The sequence below is a fragment of the Oncorhynchus kisutch genome, linkage group LG10 (genome assembly GCF_002021735.2).
Source record: "Oncorhynchus kisutch isolate 150728-3 linkage group LG10, Okis_V2, whole genome shotgun sequence".
In the NCBI taxonomy this organism is placed as follows: Eukaryota; Metazoa; Chordata; class Actinopteri; order Salmoniformes; family Salmonidae; genus Oncorhynchus; species Oncorhynchus kisutch.
Window position 1 is genome coordinate 43,311,807 of NC_034183.2, and position 14,215 is coordinate 43,326,021.

Here is a 14,215-nt window from a genome sequence, read left to right on the forward strand (position 1 = left end):
ACCTGCTGGTAAGACATATCAAGAGCAAGTGGCTCACCAGGGCCGTCATTTTTCGGATGGAGCTATTCGAGCAGCAGGCTTCTGGATTATTGGGAGCAAACGTATGCTATCATTCACAAGTGTGTCACCTGCCGCAAAAGTTAGATGGAGGTTAGTTGACCAAAAGATGGCTGACTTGCCTGGAGACAGAGTCACATCTGAAACCGTCATTCACCAGCTTGGACTTGATGTGTTTGGACATGGAATTCATCATGGAATGTCATCATGGAATGTCATCACTCGTCACATAGAGGTGGTAGTGCAGACTCCCAGGAATGGCCGGTGCTCTACTAGAGCAGTTCCATATGGAGCTCATCGAATCCATGTCCACATCCAGCTTCTCATTGCGCTGAGGCGTTTTTTCTCTATCTGTGGTCCAGCAAAGTGCAACGCTCTGATCGAGGTACAAACGTAAGGTGCCTGCAGGGAACTGGGTATCGACACAAATGACTCAGAAATGACTAAATACCTCTCAGACAGGGATGTACTTGGATATTTAATCCCCCACACTCATCTCATATGGGTGGTTTCTTGGGAGAGACTCATTGGGGTTGCCAGACGTATCCTAGATGCTATGCAGTTTCGGACGGGCTCCACTCGTCGCACACATGAGGTCTTGAGCACTCTTATGTTTGAAGTTATGGGCAATAATCAATGCGAGACCCCTAGTGTCAGTGTCAACCGACCCTGACATGCCTGCCATTCTCACACCCTCAATGTTACTGATACAAGACCAGCGCTACCTCAGCCCCTTCTGGATACTTCAGCATGAATGACCTTCATGGAAAACAGTGGAAGCAGGGCCAGTGTCTCGCTGACACCTTTTGGAAGGTGGAGACAGGAGTACCTGACAGCGCTGCAGAGATGCAGAAAACAGAGAGCATAAAAAACAAATGTAAAAGTGGGAGATGTTGTCTTATCGAAAGACAGTCAGGTGCACAGAAATTACTTTTGTGGTCAAAACCCTTTCCCAGTACTGACAAAAGGTTTGGAAAAGTAGAACTAAAAATTGTCAAGCAAGGAGCTGCTCAGATTTCTGAGACCAATCTCAGAGAGTGTTGTTCTTTTCTGAAGCCTCCTAGAGACAAAAGATACAAATAGAAAAATAACAATATCTTCACACATGTTTTATTTCATAGTGGCACAATTCCATTATACCAGGCGGGGAGTGTGCGCTGCATCCTGTTAGAAGGTAACAGATGATTTTATTACAGTGGTTAAGATTTTCATTGTGTTCCATGATGTTTATCGCCCCCTAGTGGAGCTTTCTGGTACTTAGAAAGACTACGGAAACAGGAAGTAGAGTAGTCGTTCTGCATGCAGAGAAGCAGCTAAAAAGGTTGTTTTATCATGTGAGTTTTCATTCAGGTCTCTATTTAAAAATAACACTGTCTTTGGCAGGAGAAAGACCAGAAAGGGTTAAAACTATAATTTTGATGTTGTGAATGGTCAGTCCTTACATCCATAGCTCAGTCTATGAATTTGAATGTTTACATTTCTCCATCCTCATCCCTCAGATGTTCACCAAAACAAGTGTCTGCTTTGTTGTTGTTGTTGGAATCCCAGATTGCTCCTTTAATTAAAGTACAATATTATTATGGTATTAAAAAGCTGTTTGCTGAGTAATAAGTCCACAGTCACAAAGGAAGTGTATGTAGATCCACATGTTTTTAATCAATGCTCAACATTTCACCATGAAAATCATATTTTATGCAACACAGGAAAATGGTAAGACTTTGATCTTCAATACTTTGGTCTTGTTATTCAGCAACTTCTTTTCCCTGTAAGAAGAAAGAAATAATATAATGGATCAGTAATAATAATGAACATGATAAATATATGGATAGAATAATGGATCAGTAATAATAATGAACATGATAAATATATGGATAGAATATAATGGATCAGTAATAATTAACATGATAAATATATTATGATCACTTAAAGAATACTGTATAATGGAACAAGCATTTTAGGCTCAGTCCTCAGCTTGGATTTTCCATTTTTAAGTACCAGCTTAGTTTGAAATAACCATATTTTTTGCCCTACTTAAGATGTGATTCTTAGAGATCTTCAATAGAGTTGAGTGTAAAAGGTCTGTATTGAAGACTGAATCATAGGTGGTGTAGATGTGGTCATATCTGAACATGAGTCAGGTACAGGTCTAGCAGCAGATCTGTACCTTTCCAGAGTCACGGGTCTTGGCTCTGAGCTTGTTGACCTGAGTCTCAGCGATGTCAGCACGCTCCTCAGCCTCCTCCAGCTCATGCTGAACCTTCCTGAACTTAGACATGTGCTGGTTTGCTGCTTCCTCCTGGGTGAGGAAAAGGGAGGGAGAGCAGAACATCAGCATTTATCATATAATTTTTTCTAAAGATAAATATGTTTTCGATTGTATGCTTTCAGAGTATTTGACTAAGTTTGTGACTCACTGCTTCCTCAGAATGCCTCTTGTAGGCCTTCACTTTCATCTGCAGCTTATCTACCAGGTCCTGAAGTCTGTTAACGTTCTTCTTATCCTCCTCAGTCTGTGAGAGAAGATCAAAGAATCAATGCCCCAATAGTTTTATACACAAACCTGTCTGTGTGAAGAATGCACTTTCTCTTACCTGGTAAGTGAGCTCCTTGACTCTGCGCTCATACTTGCGGACTCCCTTGACAGCGTCTACACCTCTTCTCTGCTCGGCCTCCACCTCAGTCTCGAGCTCACGCACCTTTGTGAAAAAGATAAACGTAGGCATTGTTTGAGCTGGTGAAATCAGATGTAACGAATCTTTGTAACACAGGTAATATTCTACCTAATCAAGGAGGTCTGTTCCTTTTCACAATTTTATTGAAGTCGTCTGTTATTATAACAACATTTCGTTATCAAGGTCAGTGGTTCCCAAGGTGTAATTTACATTTCAACTGTTATGAATATTGATAGCAACAGCAGGGTAAACTAACATGGAACCGTGGAAATTGTGTACAATACAATGTAATAATATTAATCCACAATTGATGTTCTTAACCCTTAGATTGCACAACATGAGCCTGGGAGTATCTCTACCTGCACATGACCATCTGATCAGTTATCACTCCAGTGTTAATCTGCTAAATGGTAATTATTCACTTACCTCCTAATGCATTTTGCACACAATGTATATAGACACTTTTTTTTTTCTACTGTGTTATTGACTTGTTAATTGTTTACCTCCATGTGTAACTCTGTGTTGTTGTCTGTTCACACTGCTATGCTTTATCCTGGCCAGGTCACAGTTGTAAATGAGAACTTGTTCTCAACTAGCCTACCTGGTTTAAATAAAGGTGTTCTCAACTAGCCTACCTGGTTTAAATAAAGGTGTTCTCAACTAGCCTACCTGGTTTAAATAAAGGTGAAATAAAAAAATTAACGGTGATATTGGTATCCACAGTACTCAATCACTGATCATTTTTCCCAAGTCAATTCATCTTGTATTTGTGATATATTGTATATGACTATTTATACATTGTGGCATGTATTTAGCAGTGTATAGTTCAGTACCCGTATGGCCTCTAGAGGCCGACAGTGGCCTGTTTTGATGTCGTGAGGTGCTTCCACCACAGATAGAACAATGTTTCTACCATGGGGAGCTCGTGCTATGGGCATTTATGAAGAGACTTAGCCAAGTGAGTCAACAGCGAGACAGAAGCACCGACATAACATTTATGTCATGAATTAATTTGGCAGGTAAGTGGGAAAGCACCATATTAAAGACAGTATGTTTCCGTCTAATGTAAATATGTTTGTTAAGATGTTATGTTGTTTTTTCACGTTTTTATGAACTTGTGAAAGTCCGCTAGCCTACAAGCTAATTTAGCCGTTAGCCTTTTAGCTGGTAGCCCCGCATAGCCAACGCTAGCTTCCCTAGTAACGGCCCTTTTGCAGCAGAGTGAATGAGACATGAAGCTGATAGCGATCTAGAGAGAGAGAAATTAAACAATGTAACTAGATGAAGCCTAACAAATGATTACAATGAGATTAATTTTGATTAATGTACAGTAAATTATATCGTGTGTTGATATTTATTGAGAATTGTTATTGTTATTATTATTACTATGAATGAAAATGGCAGTTTAGAAGAAGTCTGCCAAGACAACTGTACAAGCCTGAACGAAGCACTAGATAAATACATTTTGTATATCTTTATTTAAGGTCTTGGCTACAATTCTTCTCAACTCCACTCAACAACAATCACTGTAGCTGGAGACCCATATATCCCTCACTAACTTTAAGCACCAGCTGTCAAAGCAGCTCACAGATCACTGCACCTGTACATAGCCCATCTGTAAACAGCCCATCCAGTTTCCTCATCCACAAACTGTTATTTTATTTTTGCACACATTATCTCTACTTGCACATTCATCTTTGCACATCTATCACTGCAGTGTTTAATTGCTAAATTGTAATTATTTCACCACTATGGCCTTTTATTGCCTACCTTCCTTATCTTGCCTTATTTTCACACACTGTACTTTTTCTCTATTGTGTTATTGACTGTATGTTTGTTTATTCCATGTGTAACTCTGTGTTGTTGTTTGTGTCGCATTGCTTTGCTTTATCTTGGATGGGGGGGTCGCAGTTGTAAATGAGAACTTGTTCTCAACTAACCTACCCAGTTAAATAAAAGTTAAAAAAAATAAAAAGGTTTTTAAAGTGTAACATATTCCCAAAATGTATATTTTGAAGATAAATGCATCCTGAATTAAGCTTTTAAAACTGCTACATTTTCTCTCCGCCACATGGCAAAATGTGTAGAATTTCAAGGAATTAGCTCTAAAATAACCAAATGCCATTTCTGTCCAAAGGCAAAATGAATAGAATAGCTGAACATTTGTTTTAAAACTGCAAATGTTGTTTCTGATGCCAAAAGGTGAGTTAAAAATGTCCTTTCCCAGGGGCCGAGACATGATTAGTCCAGCCATGCACCGGAGAAGTCGAGAAAATCCAAAAGATGAGGACTTGTAGACAATCCATTGCGACCATAGCTAGCTAAGCTCATGCACAGAAACATTGGGTCTAACAGTTGTGCTGAACTGCACATGTTCATGCAGTCAAAAGCACTCCTTCGGTAGATAGCTGTTTTTGATGAAAATTAAAACGTGTTAGTTTGTTACTTTCACTAGGTTGTAGTAATGACAGTTTCAGCTACTTAAAGTTGCACTCCATTAGACATTGGCTCGAAATCTAGGTCTTGCCCTTAGATTTCAAGAAAATTAACAAAGAAGGATGAATTTTTCACTTCTCCCATAGACATCTCAAACCCTGGTCTGGTCTAAAATCGCAAGCATTCCCAGAAGTCTTGCAATGTGCACCTCTGGTTTAGAAACACTGTGGTAAAACTACCTGGATGCTATTTTTACTGCACTCTAAAGTAGGAATTGTATTCTGATATTATGAGGGGGTCACTAATGTAATTTTCTATCACAAAAGGGGTCCTGTGTCAAAAAGTTTAGGAACCCTTGATCGAGGTGGTTGAGGGTGGCAGGTATCCTAGCAGTTAAATGTTGCTGGTTCAAATACCTGAGCCTTCAATGTGAAAAATGTGTTGATGTCCACTTAACCCTAATTATCACCTATCTGGTGTATATGACAATAAAAACCATTTTAATTCATTGAGAGAAAGAGTCTCCTGTGTAATTTTAAATGATCAAATACATGTCCAGCAATCAGTCCTTCAATCCACCCTAATCCACCCTGCTGGTAACTCACCCTGGACTCCAGTTTCTGGAGCTGCTTCTTGCCTCCCTTCATGGCCAGATTCTCAGCCTCATCCAGGCGATGCTGCAGGTCCTTGACTGTGACCTCCAGGTTCTTCTTCATCCTCTCCAGGTGAGAACTGGTGTCCTGCTCCTTCTTCAGCTCCTCAGCCATCATGGCCGCCTGGAATGGTAGTTTGTTTAAGTTATGCACAAATCATAACATCCCTCTGACATCTTTATTGTGGTTAACCAGCCCAGCTACATTTCCCTTGAGGACAAATAAAATTGATGTAATCCAAGGACTCACGTCAGTGATGGCCTTTTTGGCCTTCTCTTCTGCATTCCTGGCCTCCTGGACGATGTCGTCCACCTCTCCCTGCACTTGTACCAGATCAGTCTCCAGCTTCTTCTTGGTGTTCAGAAGGCTGGTGTTCTGAAGGAGGAAACAAGACGATTTGTTTGACTCTCAAGAGAACTGACAAGTCACAAATTCTGAAAATGTGAAAGTAAGGACTGTCGAATTCCAGGTGTGTGTAAATAGTATGCTTGGTTGAGTTTCATTAGAAATGGCATTTGACCAATACCTGGGAGTGCAGCAGTCCAACACGCTCGCTGGCGTCTACCAGCTCAGTCTCAGCCACTTTGCGGCCTCTCTCTGTCTGCTCCAGAGCAACTCTCAGCTCCTCGATTTCAGCCACCATTAGGCCGTTTCTGCGCTCCACCATGGCTGCCTGCTCCTTCATGTCCTCTGCAGCGCGGACGGCATCATCAAGGTGCAATTGGGCATCCTGGGGTTCACAATGACATACGTTCATTAGGACTTGTGGAAGTAGGGCTGATAGAAATGTTCATTGTGAAGAATTTACTCAATATCCCTACCGTTCTACAGCACATAGTTCAATCTATTCAATTCCTCTGTTCTATTATTTTCTAGATTCACAACAAATCCCTCTCCATGTTCATGTATTTGAACCTGATGTCCCAGTCCCTTTACCTTGAGCTGTCCCTGGACGTTCCTCAGCTGTTTCTGGGCCTCAGAGGCCATCCTGTTGGAGTGGCTCAGCTGGATCTCCATCTCGTTCAGGTCTCCCTCCATCTTCTTCTTCACCCTCAGGGCATTCCTGCTCCTGACCTCAGAGTCCAGGGTGCTCTGCATGGAGTCAACCACCCTCTGGCTGTTTCTTGATCTGCTCCATCTCCTCGTCTTTCTCAGCGATCTTCCTGTCCACCTCACCCTTGATTTGGTTCAACTCCAGCTGCACACGCAGAATCTTGGATTCCTCATGCTCCAGTGTTCCCTGGACAAACAGAAGCAGTCAGGCCAATTGTGTTCAATACATTTGGATGTAGGAATTATATATATGACTACAATAAACTCCAATACAGGGATCATTGGACTGTAGCTGGTGTTGCTAGTGTAACAGTGCTTTCCCCATCAAACAACTGTAGTTTGTACCTCAGCCTCCTCCAGAGCGGTCTGGATCTCAGACTTCTCAGTCTCTACGGTCTTCTTGGCCTTCTCCAGCTCATGGATGCTCTTGCCAGTCTCTCCAATCTGTTCAGTCAGGTCAGAGATCTCCTCTGCGCACACACATACAGGAGCAGTTTAGACTTGGGGGATTTTAAGTGGATATTGTCAATGTACTGAAGTTGACATTGAATCATAATAACCATTAATTAATTAACAACACTTCATATGGTCTTGCAAATCTAATTGCCCTCCACATCCTTTGGGGTTTCAAAGGAATAGTGATCACAGGTAAAATATATATATATATTGCACTGTACATGAAAACTCTGAAATGGTGTAATAGTAGTTTTGATGTTTGCAGTTCCCTCCATTTCCAAAACACTAGTCAAACATGAACCAAATAGAACTGCTGTCAAATGCTCACGTTGCAGGTTCTTGTTCTCTCTCTTCAGAGTCTCCAGATGATCCAGAGCCTCCTCATAGGAGTTCTTCATCTTGAAGAGTTCAGTGCTCATAGAGCGAGCCTCCTTCTGAGCTCCTTCCAGCTCAGCTTGGCCCTCCTCATACTTCTGCTTCCACTCTGCCAGAACCTAGGAGAATCCATGGGATTTTCATCAGAAGTCATTGATGAAGAGTTTTGAATCAGAAATATGCTACAATTATACTACAATTCATCATATTTCAAACAGTAAATATCAGCCTACGGTGAGGTTTATTAATTTTCACCTTGTCAAAGTTCCTCTGCTTCTTGTCGAGGTTGGCGGCCATTGCGTTTGCTCTCTCAAATCAATCATGAGGTCCTCCACCTCTCCCTGCAGCCTCTGCTTGGTCTTTTCCAGGGAGGCGCACTTGGAGTTGGTCGCCTCAATGGTCTCCTCTGCCTCCTGCAGACGCTGGGCCAGCTTCTTCCTGTTGGACAACAGAGGAGGTTTTAGGGCTGAAACAAATGTTATAATACATGTTGATGTAACATTTCCTCAGAGCCCCTACCACCATCACCATCAATCCAATCCACCCTCACCATCAATCCATCCACCTCCCATCAATCAATCTACCATCACCATCAATCCAATCCACCATCACATCATCCAATCCACCATCACCATCATCCAATCCACCCTCACCATCAATCAATCCACCATCACCATCAATCAATCCCATCACCATCAATCCAATCCACCATCACATCAATACCCTATATTTAGTTTTGCTGATCTGTGGGACTCACTTGGCCTCCTCCAGCTCCTCTGTCCGCTGGATGGCATCAGTTTCATACTTAGTTCTCCACTGAGCCACCTCACTGTTGGCCTTGGACATGCCGCGTTGCAGCTCTGCCTTGGCCTCCTGCTCCTCCTCAAACTGCTCCCTCAGGAGGTCACAGTCATGGCGGCAGACTGGATACCGTGGGCCAGTGCATTTTTAGCCTGTGAGAGAGAAAGACAAAGAGTGATTGGAGAGATAGTCAAACAAAGTAGAGAGCTCTCTGAGGGGTGTGTAGTCACCATGTACATGAAGATATGTCTTTAAACCAGTGTTCTCCAACTGGCGTGGCACAATTTTATTTGCCCCTCAAGTTTTCTGAATAAAATAATATTTTGGCGGGGGGGGGGGGGGCATAAAAGACTGTAAAAACACCAACAAATCTGCTCCGTGATTTTAGTTTTGGAAATCTGTTCCAAAGTATTCCCATGCACAACAGACAGATCTATGTGATCAGAGGCGTCATGCCCATAGGGGGAACAGGGGCACGTGCCCCCTCAGATTTGTCCTGTTGTTGTTTCTCTGTAATACTACTAGTTACCTTGCAATTTTCTGAAGTTGGCTTTAGTCAGCCCAGATACCATAGGTTCCCAAAATCCCAAAACAAGCCATTTCAGGCTATCAATCAAGGTAGAGTGGCTAGCTTGTCTAACTATCTTAGCTGGCATGCCTGCTAGAAAGGCTGGTAGACTTAAGAAAGCAAGCAATAACTAAATGTACTGAAACTCAAATTCCTTCCAATCTTTTACCCAGATTTTAGCAGAGATGAAGAGAAGCATATTTAGTTTCTTAAAAAAAACAACCACCAGTCAGTTGATCAAGTTACAGACAGCTGAAGAGGTATGCTTAGATATGTTGAAAACAGACATATATATATTTTTTTACATTGAATAAGTATAAAGATTTTGGCTATAGATTGCAGGAAAAGCTGTTTCGGGTGTTTGAAAAATGCAGTATGTTTTGTCAAATATTATATATGTTTATGCTTCTTCCGTTCAATTGGCAGTCTACAAATTATTTGTAATTATGTCCTGACCATCCACTCAAGAAAAGAAATCAGCACATGGCTGAATCTAGTTGATGATCCCTGCACTAAACTCTGGGGTCGGTGGAGTCCATCTTGGGTCCTTACCTTGACCTCCTCTCAATCGCCCTCTTCAGCTCCTCCACCTGCTGGGTGAAGGCCTGTTTCCTCTGGTCAGCTGAGACACCAGGGCTTCCTTCTCCTCCAGCTGGCGGCCAAACTCACCTGTAGGGATAGAGGGACATCTTGTTAATGACGGTTTTCTAAGATTGAAAATGTATTTTTATGTATCTTGGGGGCAATGTTTGTTCGGTGGTGAATAGTACAATAGAAACAATGTGGCCAGTAGAGGCTCCTCAGAAAAGGAAGGGGAGGACCATCCTCCTCAGTGAAATCACATTGACTTCAATAAAAACCAAGGAGGCTCATGGTTCTCACCCCTCCAGAGACTTTCACAGTAATAATGACAACGTACTGCAACCTATCATAGCTCTTGCAGCTGAACTGACATGTTGTCCACTCAATCAAAGGAAAGAGAATGAATCTAGTACAGAAAGCATATGCTACAGTTAGCTAGCACTGCAGTGCATAAAATGTGGTGAGTAGTTGACTCAAAGAGAGAGAAGAACATAGTTTACAGATTAATTTCTTTAAAAATGAAGGAGAAGCAGAGAGAGAGAGATGTATTTTTTGATTCACTTTCACTTAGCTAGCAAATGCAGCTAGCTAGTTTAGTCTACTCAAACACCCTGCTCAAACAGAGAGGATGATATGTTAGTTAGCTGTCTTTGGCTATCCAACATAGAAAGTATGAATTTTTTACAGTGCCTTCAAAAAATAATGTTACACACAGGAAGTATTCACACCCCTCGACTTTTTCAACATTTTGTTGTGTTAAAGCCTGAATTTAAAATGGCTTAAATTTAGATTTTGTGTCACTACATACAATAACCCATAATGTCAAAGTGGAATATTATTTTTAGAATTGTTGGCAAATTAATTTGAAAATGAAAATCTGAAATGTCTGGAGTCAAAAACTATTCAACTCTATTGCTATGGCAAGCCGAAATAAGTTCAGGAGTAAAAATGTGCTAAACAATTCACATAAAGTTGCATGGACTCACTGTGTGCAATAATAGTGTTTAACATGATTTTTAAATATCTGTACACCACACATACCTTTAAAATACCATTTTATACAGATGTTATATTGAATCCCGTCTATGGTCAAACGCAGAGAACAAAGAGATAAGCAGTGGTCACTACAGTGTTTTCACACAAAGAAAAGCAGAAGGAAAAAGAAGAGCAGAAGGAGTGGAGGAGCAGAGGCCATGGTGTTAGGTTAGGAGGAGAGAAATGGAATGAGAGAAAAAGAGAGCTAGATCTAGAAATAGAGCGAGGGCATAGCTTTCACTCGCTGCATGGTAGCTTGACGAATGTTAGCATGAGCCCGTAAAGCGCTGTGACAGCCTCCTGCTGAGAGCACAGTCTCACTAATGTGTTCTGGCACGCCGGCCCCCTAATCACACATTTACATATGCAATGACCTATATTTGCATGTCAGATCGCACACTGTCCAGTGTGATTAACAACGGGCACCTCCCACGTGGAGTCGCCTTGGGTAGCGGGCAAGGGGCTGGGGAGGGCTAGGCGAGGGGTGAACCAGGACTGGGGAGGGCTAGGGCTAGGAGAGGGCCGGAGGGGGTCCATTTTTTTGTGAGCCGAGGGGCTGGGCTGCCAGGCAGGATTATGTCAGGCGGGGGCCCGGCATTAGACACTTCATTAGAGCTAATCTGTTTAGCAGTGGGCAGTGTATGTAAACTTCACAGGCCATTTGCGGCACCTTGTCGGCCCCTGGCCTGGCCTTCAAAGGGCAGCCGGGCCCTCCTGACTGACAGGCTGTCTCATTGCCCGCACTGGCGTCACCACACACAGCCGCTCCCAGCTGACACACACACACACACACACGGGTGAGGCGCAGCAGCTCGACCCCTGACGACAGAGGGGTCACTGGGCAAACCGCAAGAGGAAAGGAGGAGAGGAGTGCACAGAGAGGAGAGGTTTGTACAGATTGCAGCTTGCGGAAGTGGAGGTGTGTGGTGTGTTTGAAAGGAGTTAGTACAGAGATGTCAATTTTCTGTCTCAATTTCCAATCAGTTATCATGGAATTTTGGGCCATAAATGTGAATGAGGAACACACCCTTAGTTGGTGAGAGCTGAAGTTAAGCCACTGCTTTGGGGAATCAGACTTGTGGTGTCTAGCTCAAGTTACTCCTTGATGGGAAGAGTGAGGATTGTAGAGGAGTGGACAAGCATGTCTATGAGGGACAGCATGTGCCTGTGCTGTAGAGATGGCAGAGGGACAGGGTGGCCACCAGTGACACCAGAGATGCACACACCCTGGGCTACTCACTGACAAGGAGATGAGAGGAAGAGAGATAGGAAGAGAGAAAAAGAGAAAGAAGGCAATGAAGATAGAAGCATAGATGACGTGTGATATGGGCTGATCAGTGGTGACACAGAGGACACAGAGCAACTGACAGAGAATTTAAGATAAGAGAGAGAGGGAGAGGGAAGGAGATGAAAATAAATGAAGAGAGCGAGACAGAGGGGGAAAGGAAGAGAAAGAGGGGGAGAGATGTGAGGTGTGATGCGACCGTGTGGCACTGCCAGCGGCAGCCAGAAAAAGGCCAGCGGGAGCCAGTAAGGGTGCCATCTCCCACAGAGCAACAAACCCACCTCTACCCCCCCTCTCCCCATCACCAGCCTCGGTCTGTACTCCTCACCTCCCTCTTCTTTCACTACATCTCTCCTCAGCCCAGCCAGCTTAGCACCGCCATACAATATTCATCACTCCATCCATCCTTCCCTACCCCCGCTGGTGTTTCTCTCTCTGCTTCCTCTTCAATCTGTTTCCTGTACCACGGTGCGTTAGCTCACTTATAACCCTCCGCCTTGTCTCACACACACACACACACACACACACACACACACACACACAGATCTGACTCTGTCAAAACCTGCTGCGACGTTCAAATTCCATTTTGAGAATCTCTCTCTCCCACTCAAAGAGCAAATGCACCATTAAAAATGCACATGATACCAGCTCATCCACTTTACCTAATGCATATGCATCATACCTCCGGGACTTAGAGATGTGATACAATTCACATTTTCAGGAGGGGAATTTTTGCCGAGCAGATTAAATTGAGAAAAAGTGGTGAAACAGATTGAGGACTTGTTGAAAGAGAAGGATCCGTCTGCTGATAGACACAGTATGAAGCTGGATGCCGAACAGGAAGCAAAATAATGTCTGGATCTGCATAGGACTGGTGTTTGAAAATACAAACTGTAAAATCTGATCTTGCATAAACTAATAGTATGCATGTTATTAGGCCTACTTCTAAATACATTTCCTATATTTAAGACAATAATGAAAGAAAAAGAACTGAAATGAAGCTAAATATAGTGGTGTGAAAAACAGAGGAAATCATTATACCACAACACTGTTCAATTGGAATATGATATCTCGAGTGTGGGGGATGAGAGTTCTCGTTCTTTCCTTTCTGTGCACACACCCAATTAGTAATTAAACATTCAAATAAATTATCAACCTGGGCGATTTCACAGTTAATATTGCACTGGCATTGCATACACAGAAAAACTGGATCATTTTGGGGGTTACAAAAAAAACGGTTGTTTTCCCGTTTCCTTTTCAACGTATGGATATGGATATGGATAGCGGGCGAATCCTCTTTGTTATAAGTCCATTCAATACATAGTGGGGACAGAAACATCCTTGTGCTATGAATGAGATTGATGAAGCTTATGTACGATACTGCTATTAAATTCCAACGGTGACCAGATTTGCAACACAACAACCTGAATGTTATCGTATCAAAAGCTGCTCACTGGGAGGTCAAGCTCTGCAAGCCTCCAGAGTTCAATCAATACTAACTCGCTCTCCACCATTCATCTGGCCTTCATCTGCCTATACTGTACGATTGAGGGGTTAGTAAAATTACAACCTGTATTGTTAATAATACTCTTACAAATACAGTAATTTTTGACATACATTTTGTTCCCAACTTTACTGGGAATTGCCCGTAGCCTAATTTGTACTTTAATTTACATTAATTGACAGGCTTAAAATTCAAGTATAGGCCTACCCTAAATATGAATGAGTATTTGTGAGGAAACACAAATGTAAGAGGATCATACTGTGGCTGGAACACAGGTACTGCTGCTTGCTGTGTTAGGGTTAGAGTTAGAGTAAAAGTGATGTTCTAATATTTTTTATTTAACTAGGCAAGTCAGTTAATAACAAATTCTTATTTAAAAATGGCCTACCCTGGCCAAACCGGGTTTGGGTGAGGGTAAGTTAGGGCGAGGGGATTCTACCTGTTGCTGGAACACGGGTACTGCTGCCTGCTGGCCTTGTGGTTGGGTTAGGGTTAGGGGATCCTACCTGAGGCTGGAACACGGGTACTGCTGCCTGCTGGCCTTGTGGTTGGGTTAGGGGATCCTACCTGTTGCTGGAACACGGGTACTGCTGCCTGCTGCCTTGTGGTTGGGTTAGGGGTTAGGGGATCCTACCTGAGGCTGGAACACGGGTACTGCTGCCTGCTGCTCTGTGGTTGGGTTAGGGTTAGGGTTAGGGGATCCTACCTGAGGCTGGAACACGGGTACTGCTGCCTGCT

At 42.8% G+C, this 14,215-nt stretch overlaps 1 protein-coding gene and 1 pseudogene across 2 annotated transcripts in view; both read right to left on the reverse strand.

Moving 5' to 3' along the window:
* Positions 1–14,215, reverse strand: part of LOC109898165 (serine/threonine-protein kinase Nek7) — a 174,898-nt gene that overhangs the window by 91,830 nt on the left and 68,853 nt on the right. The gene's annotated exons all lie outside the window — the stretch shown is intronic.
* On the reverse strand, positions 1,689–8,078 carry LOC116375832 (myosin heavy chain, fast skeletal muscle-like; annotated as a pseudogene).